The 27,663-nt window shown below is 38.0% G+C and overlaps 1 long non-coding RNA gene across 1 annotated transcript; it reads right to left on the bottom strand.

Moving 5' to 3' along the window:
• Positions 1-908: 908 nt before the first annotated feature.
• On the bottom strand, positions 909-27,663 carry LOC146434628 (uncharacterized). Its single transcript, XR_014853284.1, has 8 exons — positions 27,388-27,663; positions 25,427-25,511; positions 24,892-25,020; positions 20,372-20,484; positions 7,546-7,604; positions 3,100-3,292; positions 2,427-2,559; positions 909-1,231 (listed from the first exon to the last, which is right to left on the bottom strand). It is a non-coding gene; the product is annotated as an uncharacterized LOC146434628 (long non-coding RNA).

Here is a 27,663-nt window from a genome sequence, read left to right as displayed (position 1 = left end):
AATCCTCAAAAATTATTTTCCATGTCCATTGTTTTAATAAAGTTCCAAAGAGACGTTCATTTCCCAACTTTCTTCTAGCACTGCAATAGCAAAATATGCTGCTGGTGCTGGCCACAGTCATGTCCACAGTTGGGTTCAGACAAAGTGACAAATCAGCTGTAAGATCCAAATGCACACAGGAGAAGTTGCAGCAATATCCTAATTATGCTTACAACAGAAAAATATACTGCCAGAAGTACTGAATAAATACTTGGCAAACAAAAGAAAAATCAAGATACAAGAAAAATAAAAAATAGGAAGAAAAGAAAAATGAGAAATCTAGCACAATCTGTACTGGTCTGGACCCCACAAAATAAGGATTTCCATGCATTAATGTAACAGAAACAATAGGTAACTTCATTTGGATTGCCTCTACCAGTCCAAATAAAGCCCAGCAAAGCAAATTTATACTCAGGCCCCATTAAAACTGACTAATTTCAGAGTTGTTGAATTTAGGAGCATTGTATCATATAACTGGAAGCAGAAGTTAATGAACTGAGAGTTGAGTTTCACTAGGATGAAACATTATTTCATGTTTATTATGAATGTTGATTGTTTTAATACCCTGAATTTAGATACAGAAGATTAGATGGGTCACAAGTAACCCAGTTGTTCTTTTAACTGTAAATTCTGCAAGATTTTTTTTTTGCTTACTTTGAAATTCAAGCAAACAATTTAAAATTAAACCATTTTTCCAGCACGTGTGAAAACGTGTAAATGATAGAACTGGCAGTATGATGATTGCTTTACAGATAAGCATTTTCTTCATCATCTTCAAGGACATCCAGATTTATGATCTAATCACTCAGCCCTTTAACAGGATGCATTTGAGTTTGATTAAAAAAGAAAACAAACAGCAGTGCGGATTTATTAATGAAATCTGTGTGACCTTTTCACGTACGGAATGCTCTCAAAATAGCAACTTTAAAGCTGAGCATGTTCTCCTTAGATGCTTTAGCTTTGCCTGTCCTAGTATACAGCATGTTTTTGGTGTGCGTTTTTAAATTGGCAAGTGCAAATTTTGGGAAACCATGTCCCCCTCCCCCTCCTTGAACTTTAATTGCTTAACCTACATCCTAATTCAAGTTGCTCATAAACCTTAGCCTTTGTTGTAGGTCCGACAGCTGCATTATGTCAGTAGCAAGTAAAACCTTCACAAAGTTCCGGAATGCTGCAAGACATTTTATAGGTGCTGCAATAAAAGGCAAATTGAATTTACAAAAATGCATTTGTCACTGATTAAAAACTTACAAAGTTAATTGGAAACACAGTGTAGGTGTTGCCACACAACTAGAGGTGTAATTGGTGGTTTTAATTCAGTTGGAGCACAGGGGAGAGTAGCTGTTCATGTAAGGCCAGCAATCTTTTCCATATTTCTTTTCCCTTGAAGAAATGGTGTTTTTACTGGAAGACTTGCATGAATGGTCAATAGCATTAAGATGTTAGGAACCACTTCCATGCTCAGCTTTCAAGGTTGTATCAAAGTAAAATTTGCAAGTACCAGTCAGTGCCCATTAGTAATTGTAGGGTCCTTTGGAAAAGTTTTCCAGGCCTTTTCTTGTTTTAGTTTGGCAAAGCTGACATTGCTGTAACAAGCACTGCTTCAGCAAGGGGAGAGGGAGGTAACCAACAGCCCTTGCAATCAGCACCCTCCCCCTGGAGCTGAGTGAATTATCTCCACATAATCCACTTAACCTTTGCCATTGTGGGACCTGGGAAGCTGAAGGTATTTTTAAACTCAAGTCTTTTAATTGCTGGTTTATAGTGTCACTAGTCCAGCTCAGCTGGAAGGAGGAGGATTGGAAAATAGTTCCATGAGGCAATAGCTTTTCACCTCGGGTAGGAGTCCTAATTATTATTAGTTTTGTGGCTCACTGTCCTCTAAGACTATGGGGATAGTAATCTACAGTGAATCCACAGGTGATGGAGTTTCTTTAATATATCCCCAGTTCTGGTTAACATGGCTAAAATAGCAGAGATTCTAAACTGCTTACAATGTTGAACTTGGGTAACAAACCTATTGTCATCGATTCTCAATATGCAGAAAAATACAAGCTAACAAAATATTGTGAAAACAGCTCTGTAACAATAAGGTTGACTAATATGAGAAAGCTCCTTCGCAATTTCTATTCCTGGCAATCTCCGCTTGATGTTAAATTTATAATTTTATTATTTACTTGATACTAAATTTCTTAAAATCCCACATAATCCCCTTATCAGAAAAACATACCTTGAACAAATGCTGAAGGATGCTTCTGGGTAGTTTTCCAAAGACAAGTTACGGAAAATTTAATTAGGAAGTGATTAGTTCAGTAGATTGCAATAGCCTGTGAGAGCCTTCTGTTGTACTTTTATGCATGGCTGCTTAAAATTTAAATATAGCTTACCTATTTTATTGATGAATATTCCACTGTGATGGACTGTATGTCCACATTTCAGGGATCATCAAATCAGGCAAGCAGCCATGCATGTGTTCTTCACAGGGACACCAAGAAATGGAAACTGAACCTTTTTCTTGACCTGGAATTTTCAAAAAAGCCCCAAAAAGTTAGACATTCAGCTTCTCTGTACATCTAAATTTTAGAGTTACTGGTTCACATAGGCCCCTTCAAGATCTCTGGGTTAAAATGGGATACCGATTCCTTTTAGTAATGCTCAGGAAATTCTCAGTCCTATAGTTTTTACTCCATGTTCTCTTCACAGTTTTAAGTTTCCCACCCACTGGTAGACAGGGGAGCATGTGGATGTCTTGCACTGCTGGGTGCACTCATACTTCACTGTGCAAGGATGTGGCAGACCTATAATGTTACTTACTTTGCAGCAATGCAGATCATCAGTGTCCATCATGCTCGCACTATATATACCAATCCAAAAAACCCCAATGGTGCACACTCCCAGAGCATTTCTGAAAGGGAATTACTAACTCAGCCATCTCCTTTATTAACATTTTTTGGCACATACTCAACCAATAGAAAACCTCCGTGTGTGATACTTCAGCATCAGTACAGAAAAAGAATTATTCTGGGAAATTCATGTCAAAACAGACTTGCTGTGTCTCACCATGGTCTCTGTATCATCTCCTTGATCTTTTATTAATGATAAGGAAGTGAACAGCAGTAGTCAGGACTCAGAAGCAACAGCAGGGATGATCCAAATATTCCATTCCCACTCCTGCTTCTAAAATTCAGCAGTATATATATGGGAAAGTCACTGTTACATATATTCACTAGCAATTTTTGAAAAGAAACACAATCTAGAATAGGAAAAAGGAAAATACAGGAATGGAGTTCTAATTTAAATGTATACCTTTATCCAGGCCTACTGAGCAAGAAAGATACCCATTTTGTTTGGTATCCCTTCTCACTTTCACATGGTTATATCAGATGCTCAGCTGTTCAGAGAACTTAGAAAATTGAGAGAAAGAGAGAATGCCATGAAAGACTGTAGTCATGTCTGTGATTTAGCCAGGTCCTCCACTGGAATAGTTCTGGGGTAGAATTTCAGCAAATTTTTGTGAAAATTCATTTTTCTTGACCCATATACCAACATGACCAAACATATGTTGTAAGAAGAAAGAAATGGGATTAAATAAAAAAGAAGGTGTTTAGCTTACTTTTCTAATTTTTTCTATTATTTCTGTAGTTAAGACTTGATTGGAATGATCAGCATTAACATAATGTTTTGCAAGGAAAGGATAGGCAGAAAGAGGGGACTACTGTATTCATGCAAAACCAAAGGAGCAGCACATCAGCCATACCTTCCCTTCCACTGGACAGGTTCCGAATAGTTCCTATCAGGAGCGGTAGTTCAAACACAGTGCAATCTGCATGGTGAAGGTTTTGCCATGGCCTTCAGCTTCTCATCTTTCCTGAACAGCTGTGAGCATGTAAAATAGCTTACATTCATGTTTCCTCTGGTAAAAATGGTCACAAAGATGGAGAGAGAGAAAATGCTTTCAGAGCTTTCAGCTTACTAGCAGCTGCTGAATACAGGAGCTGAAATTATCAAAAGTGATATTTTATACAGCTGGAGAAAAGTTTCTTTTATATATATATGTTCTCCTTTAGCAGCTTAACTTGACTTGCAGCTGATGAGATGGATCTTTCACTGAGTCACAATAAGGTTCTTATGATCTCAGTCATATTTTTCCCCACAGAGGAAAAACACCTCTTACTGTCAGCCAAAGGATTGTAACTCCAGATTAAAGTGAAAAAGCAGAAATGAAGCCTCTCTGAAGGAGCATAGTGCTTCTCTCCTTCCTGTAATCGGCTGCAGCTGACCAAACAGCAGACAGACAGCTCCTAAAATTGTACATGTGCATTATACCATAAACTAAATTGGAAGTTACATACCCATATACCCACCACTTTCATCTCCACCATGCAGGTGCATATATTGCTGCCTCTCCAAGCAAAAATTTTTGACTTTGATATGATTGAAAATAACAGGATGGTGGAGCACACTGTTGAACAATTTAGCCAATTTCATCCATTCATTCATTTTTGTGAATATGAGACATGAAATTACTGATATTAATTTAATAATATTATCCAAAGCTGGTAAAGTCCTTCTCACTGTTGTCTGATCTCAAATTAAGGAAAAAAAAATCACCCATTTCTTACAAGAACCTTATAGTAAAGTCAGGTCAGGTTGCCCAAAGAGACCTGGAAGATCCCATGGACAGGAGCTCAAACAGTTTCAATTAATGAGCCTAAGTCAGGAACTGCTATCTCCTTTCTACTCCACCCCTATCATTAACACAATTCATATGCTTCTTTCGTCTTTGCAAATATATGTATGCTTTCCGAATTATTCTTGACAGAGTTTGCTTTATGAAAACTAAGAAATACCAAGTTCATAGTTTTATGAAGCAACCCAATCTGAGATGTCTCCCTTGAGCGGCAATAGTTTGCTTAGAGCTGATTTCTTCATACACTTCATACACTTTTCCATGTTATTTTGCCCTTACTGAATTTCAGCTACTATTTTATTGCCCAGACAGTTATTACGACAGCTGCAGGCAATTTCTATTTATGGTTTTACATTTGACTATTCTCAATAATAGTATATCTTCAAACTTTGTCCTTGGATAACATGCATGCTTTTCCCAGCTTAGTTCTTAATTGAAAAAAAGAGAGAAATAAAGGGAAGTATCTTTATATATATATATGCAAATATGGAAAAATGTACATTTAAACACCATTTCATCTGCTATTTTTCTTCTTCTAATTTCCCTCAGGTTTTTTTCTAGTTCGTATTATAAAAAAATTCAAATCTGTGTGGAAAATTAGTGACAGATTATGAATATTTCTTTAATCACAGACTCTGAGTACTGGTAACATTATTTCTAAGGTATATGCTATGTGATTTACAAATCTTACATTTTATTGGCTGTCTCATTTTGCTTTCTTTCATATTTCACATTTATGATACATTCAGACATACCCCTGTTTTGTTAAGTAGGAATCTGTGTGGTCTTTGATATAAGGCATAATTTATTTGACAAGGAAATATGAGATGGTGCCCTGAATCTGCATTTAATTGATGGATTGAGAATTTTTAGCATTACAACAAGACAGATTCTCATCCAATGTGTCCTGGAAAGAGCGTTCTCTTAATCTGTTTTCCTGCGAATTAAAATACATGTATATGTATTTTGAGGAATAATTTTTAAAGTTCTTTATTGAAGGTAGTTAGCAGGGTTTTCATACATATCTGACATTCAAATACTAAAAGTGATTGATGCTATTATCTGTTCATAAGGGTATTTTTATACCCATGAGAAGAGAGTGCTCCATTCTGACAAGTCTTCAGAAAATATCACTAACATTGCAAACGAAGACTAGTCCTTGGTAGCACATTAAGGCTGGATAGAAATATAACCTTTTACCAGCAGTGCAAACTTGATGTGAGTTTGTGCTTGTAATTAAACTTTCTGCCATCTAAACATCAATCAGCCCCATTAAAAAAATTCTTAATTGATAATTGCATTATTCTTCTCCATGGTTTTATATGGGGCTGTATAGCACACCAAGAGCATTCAGAGACTTCAGTAGAGCATGGTGTGCTTGAACTTGCCATCTTATACAGCTTTCTGCTCATTACTATTTCTGTTTATCATCTTCACAGCTCTTCCAGCTATCACTTAAATATGGGATGCCCTCAATCTGAGACAACTGTCTTTTAACACTTACGTATTTATTAAAGCCAATGCAATCCCTGGTTACTGGTACTTTTTGAGACATTTTCATATGGAATATAAAGTCAGGGTTTTGGTCATCTTTTCTGACAGAATTCTGCTTCTTAAGTATTACAAAGCGATTTTAGAGCCCTGGGGATGCTGGCAACTAACCAAGCCTCTGAACATCAGGTTTTCAGTATATGTTTGTCTACTTTTTCTCTTTGTAAGGGGAAATTTTAAGCATGGCTATCTCCAGCAAACTCTACTACCTTCCTTCCACTTCACCCAGCCATGATTAACCAGGAAAACACTACTGGCCTATGCAAACTATTGTTTTTTTACTGGTTCAGTATTTGGGTTGTTTGGGGAGTTTTTGTGCTTGGTGCCACCCCACACCTAACCCCACGTGCAATTTCAGTGCTTTATACAGGACCAAGTTTTGCATCCAGTGCTCCAACATAATTACGAAGGTGAGCTAACGAACTCCCAAACAATAACAATTGGCATTCCTCAGACAGTGCCCCATGGAAATAGCACATTATAGCAGAGAGCAGCTGTGGCCACACCACTACCAAGAGTCGACATCAGAAGGCACTCACTCACTAGCTAAACATGAAAGTCAAAGGAAGAGCAAGATAACATTTATTTAACTACAAGACAAATGGCAACCAAATATTCTAGTATTCCTTAACAGAACAATGGCAATCTGTGTTACTATCAGTAGCAAGACTGCACTTGTAAAAGCTTCCTGAAAGGCAAATTTTGTGTTTTGATGACATCTTACAGAGCCTCTAGGGACTGGACTGGTAATCTAGAAAGCCTGTCATTTTTTGTCTGAATAAGGATTGCAAAAAATCAGAGAGTATATTGTAAAATTAAAATTAAAATGAAGGTGAGGTGTTATATTGCAATGGCCTCCTTCAATTGTAACAACCTCTCTCTGGTTTTTACCTTGCCTGCAAATTTGTGTGATAAAATAATTGACATTTTTCATCATTATGTCTTTATATCTTTCATGAGAGAACCACTCTCCTAGTTATCTTTATTCAGTGCTGTAAAAAAAAGATATATATAATGTCCCTTACTTCATAAAACAATGCCTTTTAAAAGCTTTCATTTTAGAGCTAGTGTTAGGCCATGATGAATTGCTGAATGGTTGATTTCCTGACACTGTTTCTTACTAACCTTTTGTGACAGCTTCTGGATTACTCTACCTGGTAATTTGCACTATAATAATGGCTACAGTGAGATGTCTCCTAACTATTTCCCTTATTTTTAACAAGATTCTTAACACCCTCTGTAGGTGACAAAATGCAGTTACAGACGTGAAGTGTCCCCTCGAGGAAGGTTGTTCACAGATGCCACCAGTACTTTAGTAGTGCAACTGTTAAATGAAACAAAAACAAAGAATCAGATTTTCTAAACATCCAGTTCAAATAAAAATTTAATTAAAAATTATGAAGGCATTTTATTGATTAACAATCTTAGTAATTAAATACTGTCACTGACATTTTTTTGGTTGGATTTGTTCTTCCTTGGAGATCTCTAATTGTGGTATGGCTTTACATTTATTGATAACTCTTTTTGATGAATACAGATGCCACCTTTTATGGCAGTCGTTGACAGAGTAATCATATTGTGAGAAATACCAGGCTTATGTAGTAACAGGTGTTGCAGTTATACATGCTGATATCCACTGGGAAAATGTGTTTGCTGCTATCATGGGTACACAATAAATGGAAGGTGCAATAAAGCACAAGCTAACATTTTGAAAATCCTTACAACTCTAGGAACTTTATTGCAGATTACAAGCACTTTGATCTCTGTCCAGTACTTAAGTCTTAATTATCAGACTAATTGCACAGACTATGTTCATTTTCAGTGGTAATTCTTTTGTGAAATGGTATGTGAAATGATGTGCTATGGAGGAAAAGGTTCTGCAGTTTTGCCCAGGGCCACTGCAATACAACTGTTTGAAAGACTACAAAGCAAATCCAGAGTCATCAATACCCAAGTGTGTAGACTCTGCCAAAAAGCCAGATGCTGCTATGGGAAGCATTATGTATCTTTTCTAGTTTGGCACCTGGGTCCTCCTATGAGCAGCCATGTCTAATACCTGTCTGTAACTTAAGATTCTACTGGTGCCTTAATAACAGCCTTTTTTTGGGTAATGTGAATAGATATAGATTCCCTTCTAATCCCCCTTCCCCACCATTAGTCATTCAGATTGCTTCCAAAGCAAGCCAGACACAAAGTTCTGAAGTGTGCTCTCCTCACTCATTCATGTGGTAGTGTAGTACCTGTGCTCACACCACACAGATTTTTCTCTTTCTTCTGGTTATGGTGAAGGAACTTGATCAAAGTAGACTTCTTAGAGACAATCTTCCTCACTGAAATGGTTTTTTTTCTATACAATTATTTTGGGGTTAAGATGTAACTTTTTATTTCTTGCCACTGATGAAGGCTAGGTACTATTAACTAGCCGCTCAAAAGACTTACAAATTGAAGATGAAAATTTATCCAATCCCATCCATATTTAAGGCAGCAACAATAATCCCATAATTTTATTGGAATTGATATCTCACTTTCAAAGAAAAAAAAACAACCCTTCTTTCTATGTGCCCCATTATAGAAATTAATATGAAGCAGCATTGCCTCTAAGTTTTCCGTGTGTTACTCTTATGTTGTATGTACTGAGGGTGGCCCAACCACACTCTTTCCTGAATGGAATAGAATGGAGATAAAAGCAGCATTGTATTTGAAATCAATAGAAGTGACTTGTGGCCTGTGATGGGAGTGTCTGGCTCCAGAATTATTATCTGGTGCTAAGTGCTGACAGTGCAGTAGGATCTTTACAAGAAATAAATACACTGAGGGATCTCCAACAGCCTAATGCTATCCCAGGAAGCACAACTGTCAAGACTGCTTGTGTGGAGTATGATGGGAAGAGACTCACACCCAGACTTTTCTGAGACAAATGGAGAGTCCAAATGGAAACATCTCCTGTCACATATGGAATGAAAGGCTGAAATGTTCTGCATTAAACTTTCCACATGTGCTATTCTAAGCACTTTAACCAACAGCGTATTTGACTGAGTTCAAAAAGTTGTGAGTGGGCCAGGGATTTGGACACATTTTCTGAAAGTTACCCACTTTCTATATATTGGTGAATTTGAGGATTACCTTGCATTTAACTATAGTAATCTGATGATTTTTGTTAATTCCTTGTTTCGGCTAAGACTGCTGATATTCATTGTTGGTTACATAGTAGTAGCTAGCTAATTTTTAGCTGCCTGCTAAAAAAAATTTGAAAACTCAAGGGGCATTGTGATGCCAGGTGTAGTCACTTAATATTTTGAAAAACAGGAACTGTATATGGAGGAGGCCTTTCACTTTTCACTGACTGCAGACAAAGATGAGCCTGCCTACATTAAAGCTGGTATCTCTTCCCAAACTCCTTTTTCTCTCTCTCCCTGTGTATGCCAATTAATTTGAGTAGCTGCACAAAGCCACTTCCCAGGGAGGTGACAACCCAGGCAGGGAGCCCATAGGTTTCTTTTGCTACTCACAGGGAGATTTAAAGCAGTAGGAAAACTGTGAGGTGGCACAGTGATATGAAGGCCATCACCCAGTCTGTAGTGTGAGTCATGTTGGACATTAGTGAGCTCCTGTTATTCAATTAGGATAAAAGAATCATGGATAAAGATGAGCACATCCTCTTCACTGAGAGACAGTCACAGATACAATTACGGATATGAAATGCTGCCAAAGCTACCTGCTACTGGAATTACCAAACCACAAGAGCAATGAGATCTAGTATAGCCTCCAGCTATGCACATACAAATAAAGTACCAGAATGCCTGCAGTCAGGGAAAGAGATGCTGTTCTGTCTTCTTTTTCTATTGACAAAGTCATAGAGCACTGGGCTACCCAGTACAGCTCACTCAATCTCACTAACACCACATGCAGGATCCACAGGAGTAGTGGGAACACAGGACAAAAGAATCTTACAGGAAATTCTGACAAGGCAAAGGGAGATGACACTAAATAATTATTCCCCTTAAAAATCACATAGACTATTGAAGGACATTCCTCATTACTTCATTGTGCCCTTCCCAAGAAAATAGTTTATTTGATTGTGGTTTCACTTCCTCCCTCAGTCTGGATATTAAAGCAGTAAAAACTACTGTAATCTTGAGCATAAAGGAAAAGCCTTTTCTTGCAGATACGTTTACCTGTTTGTGAATGATGAAAAGCAACCATTCTCATCAGGTGCTAGACAACAACAAAAAACATTGCAATGTTATTAAGGAAACTGGAATCTCCTTTTACATCTGCTGTCATCACAATGCTGTGTCAATACCTGCTGCACCTGAGTGGCCTTGGAATGACCTACTTCAGTCTAATCCTCACCTCATCTATTCCATGGGTACCTGTGACTTCTGCACAGAAAATAGATCTGTAAACAGAAATCAGCATCCAGTTTTGTTTTTTCTTGTCTTCTGTTTGATTTTTTTTTTTGGGGGGTGTATGGTGGTGACAAGGATGGAAGCCAGAGGAGGTCTGTTAGATGGGCAGGTCACCTCAGTAACACACTTCAAAATAATATTTTCATTCCCATCATAGCCAGAGTGTGATTACACAAGTATGTGATCTGCCATATCTCTTACCTAGCTGACATCAATTTAACTATTTTATTCACTCTGCAGCACTATCCTAGTAAATCAGCAGTTATGTTTCCAAGGCCCCAGTTCAATATGGTACTTAGACCATGCCTAACTTTCACCATGAGTATGAATCCACTAATAAAGCTTTGCTACAAGCCTATTACTGTACTGAGTCAAGACTAACATCACAGGAATATCAGCACATTTGAAATGATAGCACAAGAACCTTATATTCTTATGAGAACTTTAAAACCAGCATGAAATACAGTTAAAGCATATCAGTGCATACTGTAAAACTGAATAAGGGAATTAAAATGAGTGGGGAGGTTCTAATATGGAAGTAAGTACTGAAATCCTGCCCAGAAAATATGTGTAAGCTCTGCATTTAAAATAGGAGATATTGATAAGCAATTGTGCTATTTATCTGTTGAAGCTGAAAAATAGCTTAACTCCACGTTGTAAGAGATGATAGCTGGACATCTTCATTTGAATGCTTCCACACTAAAAGAAGCTCCTGGACAAACAGCAGCTTTTGTCCCTGACTGAATTCCAACAGCCAATTTTAGGTGGTTTGGATGTGGTTTTCTCATCTGCACCAGAGCAGATGTAGCAGCCTATCATGTTCCTGTTGCTGCCAGCTCTTTGCTAATTTGTACAATGATAAGCACCTATTTCCATCGCTCCTGGTACTCTTGTCATTTCCATGATGTCATCAGCGCAAGTCAGAAGAGAAAAGGTCAGTGGTACAATGATGAACTGTATATAAAATGAGCCATTAAAAAAAGAAAAATGGCTAGACATTTAAAGGCCCAAGCTTGCCACAGCACAGTAATCGCTATCCTGACCATCTCAGAATGTATTTCCTATGTTATTCCCATCATAAGCAAAAAAATTCCCTCCACACTGCATTTTCCCACAGTGGTGCTTCGTGTACTGCACAAGGGAGCCCAGTTATGCCCAAGGAGACCATTGTCATTCTGGATAAATGTACTTTTAATAACAGCCTCTATGTGTATTTACTGAATTTTTTGAGCATCCAAATCCTGCCTTTTGTTTTCTCTATTTGCTATACTACAGAAATACATTCTTAAATGTGGCATGTAGATTTTTACTCCCTTTATGTGAAAAAGGTAACCAAAAGCAGCATAACAAAACCTTTGGGTGCCAGAAATGAAACAGGAAATGAAGTCAAAATTCAGACAAAAACCAGTGTTATAAAAAACTTTTGAAATCAATTGACTGTGTTTATACATAATGGGGAGAATAAGAGAGGGGAGGGAGAAAACAGAGACAAGGAGCCACACTGAGAGACTGCCAGCAGTGCTGTGTTACTGCTCAGACTCCAGCCAGACCATAGGCACTACTCCAGGAGCACTCTGTTGCTCCTGTGTTACTGTTATCAGTGAAAGCAAAGCTGGAGGAAAAAATGATGCCATTTCAGAAGGTAACCAACTGCAGGATTTTGGCTAAATGTGGAAAGCTGAGGATTGAAGTAGATGAGCTGAAATGTTACTGTGACCTTGGCTGCAGGGACAAGATTCAGCAGATCACAAACATCGTGTGCAGAACAAGGGAAATGCCTCTTTGTCAGAGCTTACACATTGTTTAGGAACAGAGAGCTCAAGAAATTTCTAATATTACTAGCTACTTTTCCTTGTCCTTCTCTCCAGCCTCTTGCTTTGGAATTATGATTCATGTCCTTTCAGCTAACTTCAGAGCACATCACCCTGCTCCACTTAGCCTGCAGCTTTCCAAACTGACAGAATCAGCAGGATTTGGTATGCATACACAAGCATTTTATCCCCATGTTAAATCTGGGATAGTCACAGTTCTTTGTTGATTTCCGTCACTATTGCTTACAAAACTAGTGATAAGAAGAATATGAGATTTAATTGTTCTCAAGTAAATATTTCAGTCGCTGATTCATTGCTACATTTCTATGAGATGCTGTTGCTGAAGTTAGGAAGTGAAAGAGTGGAAGCACAGTGCTGATCCATGCCAGAACTGAGGGATGATCAGCAATATGCTGTGGATAAGAGCGAACAGACGCTTGCCCTCATGGCTAATGCTGGCACAGTAAGGCAGCAGATAGTACTGTTTGAATTACAAATTTTACTGCTTTCCTTATTTATCTGTGTTCTTTGACCACAGGTGAACACTGAGGTGATAAAAGGCACAGATTACACAGATAAAATGCACTAAATTATTCAGCTAGGTAAAGACTAGAGAAGCCTGTGAGCTTGAGAAGAACCTAACTAAGCCGAATACAAGATGTGCAACAGCGTTTGAAATCCTCTGCCAACCAATGGGAAGTAACCCATGCAAGAAAGGACACCCCAGGCTTCTCATCATTTAACTCCAATTGCTTTAGAGAAGGGCTTGGGCATTGTCGGTGAATGTACTACTGACAAGCTGTGTGAGAAAAGCTAAGGGACTTCCTCCACATGGGCTTTTTAAACTGTGTCACTCTGAAACTCTAGGTCTTGGTATCTCCTACAAGCTGGGTATTGGCAAATGTAGCGACCAGTTCCTTTCAGGAGTGCAGTCCCTATATTCTTCAAGTTAAATATAGCCAGTTTCATACCACTGTTTGTATTGTACTTCTACAGTTTATTATTTTGTTTCTGAAATGTGGGGAAGTCATGTGATTTTTATGAAGACTACACCACCAGTCTATTTGTATTGTATTTTTAGAGACATTGTATTGATTGAAGGAGAATTGGCTAACCTAAGACGTAAACAATGACTGGCATTTGCCTTAACCCATGTGGTTAATATCACTGATTTGTCATGCTGAGTGATGTGAGAAGAGGAACGATTGGTTGCTGATTATTGAACAGCTCAACACAGGGCACATTTGGCACCTCAGATGAGAGGCTATTCTAATGAGCTAGCACTGCTGCCAATTACTTAAGGGCCAGTGTCTCCTCTACAAGAGATTTTGTACATCTTCAAGATGTTTAACTAAATTCTAGCTCAGTAACAGATTGCAAATAAGATAGTTAGATTTGAGGCTCCATGCATATATATTCCTTTACCATCATCTCACATGCACCTGCCTGCTAATGGAGCCCTTCATTCTCTGGTGATGACTAATTAACATAGCACACAGCAGTCAGTTTAAGAAATGTTTTGTTCTTTGCATAGAAATTGACAGACTTGTGTAATTGAAACATCCCCTTGTACATTTTATTGACTTCCTGGATTCAGGAATGAAAATTTTATCAGCCTTAAAAATTGTTAGAAAAAATAAGACTAGAAAGAGACGTCTTATCATGTATGGTCCATTATAATGATACTGTTTACTTTAAGATGAAAACTGTAGGCATTAGAGAAAGTATGACAACCAGTAAAATGTAAATATTATATCCCTGATTGTATCTCAGCACTGAGCGTTATGATCATAAATACCTGTACTTCAGTATCAGACAAAATTCCCTTTTTTTTTTTTTTCAGGTTGTGAAATTAACTTTTTCTTTTTCCAGTAGCATAAACAATATCCATGCTCAGACCATCTGTAAACCTGTCTTAAACCAAAAAAATACTCCAGCCAGACCCATCCAGCTACTCAACTCCCTCTGCATAGAGCACATATGTGGGATCTTGGGATGAAAACGCATAGTCCAAAAGACCGGGATTAACACTATTACCTTCAAATGTTTTTAGTTGCTGCTGATCAGGAATTATTTTAACTGGCAATTAACAACTAGCTAACGCACTTCCATTTCAAATATAATTAAGTAATTTAAAGCTGTACCCAAGTTAATCTAGACTTTCTAGAGCATCGAGTCTGCTCGTATGACCATGGGACCTTCCGTGTCAACAACCTACAGTATGTGCACAGGTAATGATAGGAGAATTTTTTCCATTTTCCCATGCATTTTGTTGGGTTAAATCAGTCACTTATTGTGGTTGCCATGGTACATGTAAGTAATGTTAAAGAAGCAAAATCACATACTAGTGTATTTTTGACAGAAAGTATTACTGTAAAATATGTGTGATTAACTTTACATTGATGTGGGGACACATACCATAATAATGGGACCATGAATTTTGTTTAAAATAGTTACTTTAAGTTTTGACTATTTATTTAAATCTGAGTTTAAAAGAATCAGTGTAATTGTCCAGGAAACTCCAGAAGTTCCTTTCTATGTAGTTTTATTGTGCTATCTAGAAAGTCATAGCAACAACAATAACAAAGTCTTCACTCAATTTGTGGTCTACATTATTTATATGTAAAAGATTCTTTATAGAATCTGCCTGTAAACTGAATATTGAAGAATCTGTGAGCCTAATGGCTCTTGATAGGTTTTCAGTTGTAATACATTTTTGCCTTCATTTTTATGCAGGTTACCACATTGCATGCCCTTTAGCACATGTGTTCAGAACAGAAATAATACTGGAGTACCCTTAATTTCATGGTTACAGAATGTATCTGAATGAAACCTCACTGGAAATTTAAGATATCTTTAGGTACACTAGCACCATAATTTATGGGTATTAAAATTAATAATTTTCTTCTATATATGTGGGATATCTCCTAAATAAAGAAAAGGGCAGGGGTGGGGGGAGGATGTAATATTATGTTTGGGGTTCTGCAGTTGAAGCACCTTTATATTTTTTCCTGATGAAATATTTGCCACTTTCAATCACCTGGGGGACATTATCTTGATGAAGCCACTGAAATATGCTCCATCAGTCTCAAAGGGTTTTCCTAGCCTACTTTTCACCCTCTTCTTGCCAATTAAGCTGCCACATTATGTATGATCGTAAGGGTCACTTGTTTTTTCCAAGTGTTATTCTGAATTGGTGAAGATGACAGCAGCATACCGGTCTAGTGAATAATTAGAGTGTCTTAAACTCCCAAATCCCCACCTTACACTGCCACATACTAACTCTTTTTAACCTCAGCTCCTGTCTTCTACAAGCTACATGCATTTTTGCCAGGAAAACTTAACTGTGACATTCTGTGCTGCATGCTTATATTTTATACGAAATACCTACCAGATAAACTAATTAGAGAGATGATGTTGAAAAATAGGAAACATTTAAAGCAAAAAAATATGCAACACAGGACTTACCTCCACAGGGTAAGACACAGCATTGCTCTAGGACCTCAAAACATTATTTACACTATATCTTGTAAATATCAATATAATCCTTCAGGTTTTGAATTTGCATACATCAGTTCAAACATGGCAAAAAGGCAATTCTTCTCAATGCTTTAAAACCATCAAGTGCTATTCTAATAATCCAAAAGCAGTAGTCTCCACTGCACTCAGAGTTTTATATCCAATGGCAATTATTTATTATTTTTTCAAATAACCATCCCAGAATTTCTGCAGAGCAGCTTTGTCACTGCACAATCTCAGAACAAACTTGAAGCAGAGAAAGCACAGGCTGGTATGTTTCCTGCAGTGAAACACCTTTCTGAGCCTAAACCAGACTTTCCAAAAGGAAGACAAATATCCTAAATGTTCAGGCTTAATCCACAGCCCAAGACGTTTAACAAGAAGGCTTAAAGGAAGAATTACTGACACTGGGTGAAGTTTTTGGTGAAAGACCAGAGATAGCTTCAGCCTTGCTAGCTTCCCTCACATAGATATTAACAGTGATCCCCAAAAACAAAGGAGAAAATGGTAGAGTAACAAAGGGCTGAGTAGTGACCTTCCTCCCTCTTTCTTCTAATTTTTCAAGTTGGGGCAATGATGCATCCCGTGTCCCAACTCCTTAATTGATCTCTAATTCTGTACAGAGTGAGAGAACTAGAGTTACAGCACAGATCAAACATTTAAAACAAAAAAAAAAAAAAAAGAAGACAAGCCACCAAGGAAGTACTCAAGTGGCTTTCAGTCACCTTTTTCTCTTAAAATGTTGCCAGGCAAGTACAACTTCCCCCAGCCTCACCCACTTCTTTGCTATGCTCTTTTCCTGAATCTCAGTTCAAGGTAAACTGTTTTGGAACTGTTAATTATTCTTGGTTTACCCAGCTCAGGCATAATAAGATCCCTTATACTGAGAGGATTATGGGACTCTTATCTCAAACATTAGTAAATATCCATAATTTATGGATAATTATGGAGTTGTTCCTCTGAAGTGGATGCAGCCTGTGATTTGTTAACAAAGAGGCAGACAACGTGCTAAGCAGAGGAATACAGATTCCACTTGTCTTATGCCTTGGGTCACCATGATCTTTCAGCTACAAGAAACCAACTTCTCAACTCTACTGGAAACAGGGCAGTCTCTTACTTGCAAAAGTGTCTGAAGTGGAAAACAGCTGATTTCACAAATGGAGAAATTCTGGGCAGGTGACAGCAGAAGCACATCTTAAACCATGGTCTATGCCTGTTCCTAGCTATTGAGGGCTGCACAGATTCATCCAGCCCCAAATATGTAAGTGAAAAAATCCTCTCAGCCTTTAGGGCATACCTTATATTTTAGTGAGTTTTCCCTTTCCCCTAGAACATGAAAATTTACTCAGCATCCTTCTAAAAGGAGCATTTCAGCACTGGTTTCTATGTGTGAGTTTGTCTTCTCTAGATAGGATTTCAATTCTGTTTTTATTTGTTTCTCTCCATTTTGCTTAATACAATTTGAAAAAGTACAATGCAGTAACAGAGTGCAGGCAAAAACCACCCCAAACCCAACAAATGCACATCAATGTTCCTGTGCTCGGTCTTTAAGATATTCTGAAATGGCATAGCAAGGGCAGTAGCAAGCAGGTGAGTTGGATATAATGTTTATTTTAGAGTTAGTGATAAATCACTGTGAGATAATAATGGGAGCATATGTCTCCAACAGCTTTTCAGAAAAGGTGTTCCATTCTAAACGTAAACTAGTGGACCAAAGAGATAGTGAAGATTTATTTCCTCTTTCTTGGCAGAAATAGATTTCTTTCCTTAGCATATTAATGATGATACATTAAAAATGTTTACAAAATACCATCACTTGAAATTATGAAATGAATGTAATTAGATTGCCTACAAGCCCTTAGGGCTATGAACACCAGCTCAAGCATTAGTGAGACAGATTGCAAGCCAGGATTCGAGTTGTTTCTCTCATGCTGAGGAGAAATAGAAACAGTGGTGCAACTGAGAGCTGTACCTGCATGAAACATGACTCTGGAATATGGCAGTGAAGAAAATGTCCAGCAAAAGCTAGCACCAACCTGGAAACCCACCCACATGAACAGCACTGGTAACTTGCATTGCTGGTAAAGGTTATCCTGGAGAATGTTCACTATCATCCATTTGCTAAACAGTTCACTTTGGGCTTCCTATAGTTAGATTGAAAATGGCCTTGTTTAGGTAAAACAAAAATAAAATAGGATGCAGACCTAAAAGGGATCTTTGCCTGAAAAACAAGTTTTCCCAATGAATGTCATCATCTTCTTGGCAAACAGTTGTCCTGAGAAGAGAACCAAGCAAAAGTTGTGTGACTGGACTAAAAAGGATATGTATTTATAGGTTCTGGAGTCACCACACTCTTGCGGCTCCTCTGGGTGCTTATTATCACCAGTGTTTCACCCAGCTTCTCTACAGGCTGGTGGTTTTTTGGGTGACTGGTTCCCTCAAAGTCACTTGTCTGTGTGCTAGAATGTAAGGTGGGATCCTCTATCCACCACTTGTCAGAAATGATTCTTTGTTAACGTTGCCTGTAAATAGTGGAAGCAGCCAAGTGTCCCAAGCACCAAGGAATGGAAGGTGGAAAGAAAGTCAGGAGATGAGATGGGAATGGGTATGAATGGTTTTCAACACAGGATTTAACAAGTCAATTTCATCACCTAAAAAACAAAATTCTCCCACCTCCTTTATTCTAAGGCTTTGAGAAACAGAGGCTTTTAATTTGGTCATTCTATGAGCCTTGGCAGAACAGGTACCTGGTGAGAGAGGGCACAGACCTCCAGTAGCCCTGTTGGCTTTAAGTTCTCAGCATTTCCAGACCTGTCTGTACCTAGGCAGCATTTACCCCCTGTGTCTGTAGATGATGTTGAGTGGGAAGGGAAGAAAATCCTCCCTACTTCATGACAGCTCATCACTGAACTTTTGACTGTTGTGGTCCTCCTGAGATCTAGAGGCCTGACTGAGCCCCCATGTCTCCTGTTCACATTGAGCATCTAACAATTGTAGACTCAAAAGTTAAAAATCCATGGAAATCAGGAAAGAGGAACTGTGTGTGCATGATGTATCTATTTCTGTATACATTAGAGATTCTCATTGAAAGCACCAAATTTTCCTTTTGAATCTTCAGTATTTGATGTTTAAATCAGATAAAAATCTGGCAGAAAGAACCCCTATGCTGCTTAATTTGTTCGATAGGATAACTTCTGTCCTCCTTTCAGTTCTCACTTGTGCATTTATTATTTGCCACTATCAGAGGCAGGTTACCAAGTACAATTGTCATTCATTTGAGAGTTCTGTACTTTTCTTTACTGCATCTTCCACCCACAATGTTTTGGGCAATATCACTGCAGAGAAAAGCTATGAAATGTTGTTTGAATTAATCTTAAATTGAAGAAGAGGAATTTATACTTGTACTTATGTATGTGTTTGTACTCTAAGACATCTCTGCAGAACTGCACAGCAGAAAACATTCAGAGGATCTCTCATTCACTGCAAATTCTGAATACAATTTTCTAAACATATGCTGGGAAGAATGGTCTCACAATTAAGACCATTGCCTATGGCATATTCCATCTCAATTTGATGGTTATCTCACCAACAGTGCAATTGTTGAACAACACATTGAGGTAAAAAATTTCTACAAGAAAGCACTAACTGCTGATCATAATTTCTCTTTTGTTTTCCCCCCACCCCAGTCTGACATCCATGCATGTTTCAAACATATTAAACATACATGCAGTTGGAATCAAAAGATCTGTAAAAAGAAGGGTAAGATGTGCCAAGAACAGGAAGCCCCAGGTTTAAAACTGAGGTCAGTTTTGTTGGGATTTTTTTTGCTGTGTACTCCTCTCAGTAAGTACTTTTCTATTCTTTGTATTCTTCATGTATAAATTGATGAAAATAGAGCTTATGAACCTGTGTGCCAGAGTTATGATGCAGCTTCAACAAGTGATGCTCAAGCAGTTCTTTAAACACAGAGTCAATCTTTCCAAAGACTTGCTAAAAGTGTTCTGCACTTCCAAAGCAGAATATTTCAGAAGCATCCAAAATTAATTGAGATTTAATCTTCCTTTTTCAGCTTGCTGATCTGCCTATGCAGTATCAAGGCAATTTCCAAAGTGAATATGATAACAACACCAAGCTGTAACTCTGAAAAACCCTTATGGCAATAATTCCTTCATTAAGCACTTGTCCCTGCTCTTGGGAAACATCCATCCAGTGGGATTGGAGTTTTGTATAAAAATTAGGTAAAATAATCTAATAAAAGACTCTGTTACACAGGACATGTCCCAAAAGGGATTTGAATATGAATAAATTATCAGTAATAACTCTATAAAATCCCTATGGCAATGTTTCCTTACCTAGTTCAGGAGGTCAACATCAAGCAGAGTGGCATGGACGAGCATGGTGAAGAGAATTAAAAGCCATGCTGAAATGTTGTCTTGCTTCTTGGGAATCATCCATACAGTGACACCTGGGGGTTGTGTAAAAAGTATGTAAGAAAATGTAATGAAATGTCATATAATGGGTGACTCTATTACATGTTACAGGCTGACAAAACAAACAAAACAGAACAAAAAAAAAAAAGAAAGAGGGCTCCTCCTCCATTTTCTGAGCTTAAAATGAAAACATTTCAGAAGTATCAGAATACTTAAAAGCACCGCAGAGTGTTTCAGTTCACCTGGAAAATCTATTTTAAGAAATAAAATAATTTACAAGAGCATAAAAAGTACCCTTCCCTGAGGGAGTGACATGAATTACAGTTACAGCATATCTGCATCTAACTTTGAAGGATCCATACAGAGAGTCTCTGTAAGCAGACATTTGTATTTTCTGAGCCTTTGGATATATATTTTTGATCAGAGTTGTATCTTTTCTCGTTTTGTGTTCCAATGCTCCTCTGAGGCTACTCATGTACCAGACTGGCTTGAAGTGGTACATCTGTTCCTTCATTATGCTCTGCTCAGGTCTTTAAATACCTGGAGCAAACCCCAGACTCCAGATTTACCTGCTATTTTAATATAGCTGAACTATCTTTTCTCTACTTGGCAGTCACTGTTATTGCACAGGCTGTATAGTTGAAGACCATAAATTTTTCTTTGTGCCCAATAAATGCATTCTTTCAATAGGCTAATGCTTGTATCCTGCAATTATTCCAAACAGGTGGGCACTCTGACACTTGCCATTAGCCAGTCTGCAACACACAAATGTATTGATCAAGGCAAAGATGCACTTCTGACTTGTGCTAATCAATGTATCAGTTCTCCAAGGGTTTTTACAGTGTAACGAGCAGGAAATATATATACCACTGCTAAGTTTCTCTCTCTTCAGGGAGTAACTGAGTGCACTTAAAGAAGAGCTGATGTACTGATTCGCAGTAAAGTGAAATGACATCTCCAAATAAAATTTTAATCTTAAGTATGTATGTAAAGTTTTGAGGAAGACTGATAGGCAAACTTGCAAAGTTTGCAGAATTATAGGGCTTAATATACAGCTATGGAGCTCCTATGCAATTGTACCTTTTATTGTGAGCTTTCCAAAGTTAACTAGAGTTCAACCTGCTTTTAGACCCCCCCAAGGAAGCCAAATAATGCCACAGAAAGTGGGTTTTTTATTAGGAATTAGTAGTTTCTGTTCCCACCAAGTTGGAGCCAGATTCCTCAGTGTGTTCTTGAGCTTTTAGCTTTCAGAGGGGATATTCTCAAACTCTGTATTAGTGGCTGATCTTTAATTTACCACCCTTTGCCTTCAGATTTGGCAGTGCAGCTCTGTGTTAACAGTGTCAAGCACCAGTCACGCATTTTCTATTTAAGAAAATGAGCAAGTCAGTTCTCTGCACACAGCCATGAAACCAAGTTTGCTGAAGACTGGCATTGTAATCACACTGCATTCAAATTTACAGTTAAGATTGAAGACCTCTTATTCACATTAGATTTGTTAAGCCTCTCTCCACTGGTTCTTTCATTCAGTGTTCAGAGAATTACACAACATATCTCCAGTCAGTGTCATGATTTGCCACTTTCAGTAAAGTTTGATGTGCTGTTTCTGGTAAAGTAGCAGATAAAGGGCTTTAATAAGCTGCAGTCAGGATTCTGAGTCAGTGCAACCCAGTGCTGACTCTGGGGGAGGTCATGAAGAGTATCTAAGGTTACCTAAGGTTTAAGTAGCACAGAAAAAAACGGCATATAGGGAAAAAAAATCCTCTAAGAACTTTTGTTTACAGTGAACCAGTTAACCTGAAATAGATGATAAAAAGTATACTGTAAGCAATCCCTGCAGTTTTTACTGTATTCTCATATTATGCTCATAATCACAGGATGGGAATTCAATAACTCTCTTTTTGTCTGGATCTCAAAGTCCATACGCCAAATACACTCATTTGGCTCTTAAGTATCTCTGAACCTATGGTAACCAAACCAGACCTTTGTATAAAGTCTTTTGATACCTGAATGCTTATACTAATTTTATTAAAAATATAACAACACTATCACCAGCTGACCCATTTCTCATTGCCTACTCTTTTCAGGGGGCAAAACTCCTTCTGAGAGGCACAAAAGGAACCTAGGAATTCTTAATCTCAAGATTCAATGTATAATCCACCAGCACAGCATGAGTCACATACTTTAATGCCTCATGTACACTGGCATAAGTGTACAACTGCAAGCAGCTAATGGGTTTACTCTTTTAATGGAGGAAGTCGGCAGCTAATCTGAAGGCCTGGGGTTCAAACTCTACCCATGACCCAACTTAAATTATTGTTTTATTGAGCAAAGACTTAAATATGATTGATATAGTTTAAGCTATTTAATCTTCCATTATAGAATGATTAACATTCATCCATCTGTTCTATAATCAAAGATGTTAATAAAGTTATGAAGATAATAGTATAACAAGTGTTTTTGCTAATCCCAAATTGTTGGGATAGTTCTCATCTGGGAGCAGTGAGGGACACAGCAGGGGTATGAGTCCATCTCTATTAGGAGTGATTAGTACAACTTTAAGCTGTAATTACTTGGATACATTCACACAGGAGACTGCTACCCAGCCCTTAAGTATCCTTAAGAGGATGATCTTTTGTACCAAAAAGGTCCAGCAGTTTTTCTGACCTTCTGACAGCTGAGAAGTTTATCTCTACCAAGTGCCTAAAGGGTGACTCACACATACAAAATGCTTCAGGGGTGCCTGACCAAAAAAAAAAAAAAATTGATATGTCATCTTTCCAAGCATATTTCTCTAAGGGGATGCCCAGCAGGTACGTGGCATGAAGGTTGTACTGAGCTGAAGGCACCTTGTGCAACCTACTGTCTCCATAGTCACACTGGCTGTTTGGCATTGCCACTTGCCAATCAGCTAGAACTGAACCAATGGAAAACACGTTAAATCTCAGAGGAATGCCTTCTTCCCTTGAGTCTGAAAACCACAGTGTACAACCACGGTGTCCCATTCTTGGGTGCCTGCTGGGAACAGCTCCAGGCAGGAAGGGTCTGGCAGCTGATGGCTTCCTATTGATAAAGCCAGCAAAACAGTGACACTTCATCCCTTCCCCAGTGCTTGTGCATGCTCTTCCCCAACCACGTCATGCTTGCAGTTAGTTTGCCTAAGCATTCATGTCAAGTATGCTGAGGTCTACAACTCGGGAAAACCCTCTTTCCTCTGCACAGATATGTAAAGAGAGGATTCAAAAAGTAAAACTGTTATCACAAGATATCAAGAACTGCATTTGTGAGACTGTGAGTTTGCAGAAAGTTAACAACACAATATGCAGATGAAAGAGTTCTGACTATCTTTTCTGGATACTGAATTTATTGGTCAGTTTTGATTTCTGAGAGGAGCTGAAGATGCACCCAATGAAAAGCTGCTATTGCAATTTAGCCAAACTGTCAAGTGAAGAAAACATTGCTCAGAGGGTTTTGAATCCATAAATAATCATATCATTGTAAATGATCCACCTTAAGAATCACGTTCCACACTTTCTGCTTTCCTTAAAACTCAGGTTTCTGGTGAGCTGGATGGACTTTCCTCTCATTTTCCATTTAAATTTTACATTGGCCTGAAACTAGTCTTTTTCTTTTTTTGGCATAGATTTTTAAAATTGAATCTTCTTTCTCTCTGTTTCTGGGGTTTTTTTTCTTTTTGTTTGTTTGGCTGGTTTTTGAGGGTTTTTTTTGTTTGTTTGTTTGGGGGGGGTTTGTTTTTTGTTTGTTTGTTGGTTTTTTGGGGTTTTTTTGGAGGGGGGTTTTGTTGTTGTTGTTTTGTTGAGGTGGTTTTTTTTTTGTTATATGCAAAGCCAGAATCATATATCCTCATCAGCTTTATTATTAGTAGCCAGGACAAACCTTGTACACCTGGAGCACACCCATATTCTGAAATACAATAATGTCCAGAAACACAGAGGGCGCCCTGAACATTTACATCTTCACTACGTCTGTTGCATTGGTGGCTTGAATTTGTGCATTCTAACTGATTAAAGAGTACTTTCACTTCATCTGATGTTTCTGATGAAATTCCAGGTTACAGTTGGAGTTCTCGATAATGTTGCATTTAGTTTTATTTCAAATTTTTTTTTCCTTAAGTTCTGATTATATAATATTCCAGACATGTTCCAAACCATCAGTGCCTTCAAAATTTGCGTCATCTACAGTGATGCAAATTAACACATCTGTTTTGTGTCAAGGTAGTCATAAAAACATTTTTTCAGCCCTTTAGATTTGATCAGCCTTTGAACCATCACCCTCATTCCAAGAATTTTCCCTTTCAGTTCAGCGAAATATCTACTGTTTAACCAGTTTCATGCTCATCCTTTTGCCAACGCTTTGTCAACATTTGTGAGACACTTCACCAAAACCTTAGCTGAACAGCTCCTTCAACACCTTATACTCACTGTGCCACATTCTACTTTTCAGGCTCTTTCCCTTCAGGGTTCTCAACTTTTCATAAGACTTTATTCTACTTCTTGTGTATTAACAACCAGAAATCAAGGAGAGTGAAAGGGCAACCAATGCATGCTCATCTAGGAAAAAGAACAAAACAAAACCCACAGGAAATATTTCTTTATTCAAAATTCTGAAAGTTTTTAGAACTTAACTCCACTATAAGTTCTCAAAGTAGAATGTAGAAATAAGGAATTAAGATATGAAATGCAGGTATATAAAATAGAAATATTAAATCTAGAGTCATCTAGAAAATTCTCCAGCACCTTTCCAAGATTGCTGCCCTCTGTTCATGTCCTTTTAGGCTTTAATGAATTTCAAACTTTTTATTCAAATCCTAAGAAAGAACTGAACAGAAGCTGAGCAAGGACTACAGTTAGTTTTGACATCTTATTTACTCAATAGTGAGATAACTTTCAAAGATAAAATATCTGTTTTAGTTTTCCTTCTAAATAAGTAAGATTTGTGGGGTTTTTTCCTACTTACCTCCTTTTCTGTTTGCAAGCTGCATCTATTACTGCCACAAAGAAACTTTATCTCATGGGTAAAGAACCAACATTCATGTCTTCACCTACAAAGGGAAATAAAGGGGAATTGGTTTCCTATCTTTTCCCACCAACTGTGGAATCAGCAAATAGGCCTTACTTTATTTTACCTAAAAGTCAGATATAGTTAGAATTCTATACTTACCTTAGTTTACATTTTAAGTCACTAACTCTGGTAGCTATTTTGTTACATTTCAAAGCATCTCTGAGCTGCAAAATTCTTGATACAGCTGTTAAAAATAGGCCTTTCTATTTGTAAACAAGTAAAACCAGGTAACTGCGATATAAGCAAAATATCAGCCTCTGTCTCTTGCCCTACGAGGAATACAAAGTGCTCAGATCTGTGTATGTATCAAAGAAATAAACATGCATGGATTAAAGTGAATATAATAGAGGGGGTAATATGACACCTAGTTCACATTAAACAAAAATGCTGCTGTAGTACAGTGTTGTTTCTACTACTCTGACTGCATTAGAAAGAACACTTGTTTAAGAGGAAAAGATGCTACATGCCAGAAAACTGCAAAGCCTTCCTACCCCACCTTTGCAAGCAGGTGGTTATGTCAATCACTAGGTGCATACACAAAATCTGCCATAAATTGTCTCTGCAGTTAGGTGATGTTGTTTCAGCAAAGCGAAGATTTGTAACACACTACGTCAGGTCCAACTTAAACCCTGTACCTCCTAGCAGAAATAGCCTGATACAGCAGTGTAGCCTGCATTCTGGATCACCATCGCTAAAGCTTTCCGAAGGTCTTATCTATTTGCCTCATTGCAAAAATCACGAAATGTCAAGTGTTCTCTGCGTCTCTGTGCACTGAGTTACAGGCTGGATTAGAGCCTGAATCCAGAAGATGATAAGTAGTCTCATTGCTGCTCTCTTTAGACAGTGTGAGACTGAGACCTTTTGTTTCAGCTCTTCCATAAAACACAGAAATAAATGGAGCAGTTTATTCTGCAAAGAGCCTTGAATTCCCAGGGCTTTCTGCATCATCCCTAGGGTAAGTATCACACCTACTCCCTGCTGTAATGTTCCAGCCTTAAAGATTTGGGCTGAGCTGGAGCAGTTAAGATTCACAGCCCTTTTCAGTGTTTGTGAGCCAGCCAAGGTGGCAACTTAATACCTTTTCTAAAAAAGCCAAGTGGTCAGGTACAATGCCTACATACTGGCAAACCAGAGTACAGTGGCCTCCTAAAGATCAAATTACACTCTTAACAGCAATCAGGAGCATTTGATTAATTGTGAAGTTGAGGTTTACAAAACAGTTAATGGTAGATATTGGTAGTATTACACCTGCTCCCATTTCTTCATCTTTCAGCAAGAAAAACTTCCCATTGCAGTGCATTAAAATACAGGAAATAAATATAATCCCTCTATCAACACAGCTGTATAAACATGTCAGAACCACTCTGAACAGGAAAAATTGCTAAGCAGCTCACATTATAAAAACTAAATATCAAACCAAAACACTGAACACTTTGCAGAGTTTTCACTTCATTTTACAAAAGAGATTAACTGGATTCAAGGTGGGCTTGCAGACAGGCTATTGTAAATGGGACCAGAAATCATCAGCCACCTACAGTCCGAATTTGACCCCATTATATTAAACAAAGAGCCCTGAGAAATAATTGAGCTGGGAGCTGCACAACAGCCTAAACCCCTGCTGGCTGACAGTGTCCAGCAGAGAACAAATGAACCCACTACTAATGGTAGTCAACAGCTTCTTCAGAAGACTGAACTTATCACCCTCTAAAGAAAAAAACATTACTCTGCATAGTCTTTAAACAACCAACATGATGTAGAAAGCTGGTCAAATTCTCAGCTCCTGTAGATTGCTAAAGCTCTTCTGAAATCAAAAGACCATTGAGAATTTAGATTATGACCTTGTCAACTTTCCTTACCAAAGTGAGTATGTGAAAAGAGTAACAAACAAGCTCCAACATTATTCTGTGTGTGGGACCTTGCTTTGGCATTACAGATGGGACGATCTCTCAGCAGTCTGGGTGCAATGACAGAGTCCCCAGAAGCACTGATGCACCATTATCATACGTTATCATGCACATGGGCTGACTGAACAGGTGTGCTCCTCCCCAGGTGAACGTGTAGGTCTCTAATGTGCCAATAGCTCATCAGAAAACACTGTCACAGGCTCTGAAGTTGGTCCTCTCCCAGTGATG

The sequence above is a fragment of the Lichenostomus cassidix genome, chromosome 7 (assembly GCF_008360975.1).
Source record: "Lichenostomus cassidix isolate B80296 chromosome 7, HeHo_3.0, whole genome shotgun sequence".
Classification (NCBI taxonomy): domain Eukaryota; kingdom Metazoa; phylum Chordata; class Aves; order Passeriformes; family Meliphagidae; genus Lichenostomus; species Lichenostomus cassidix.
The sequence above is the reverse complement of the archived record's forward strand: the minus strand, read 5'-3'. Positions and strand labels throughout refer to the sequence as shown.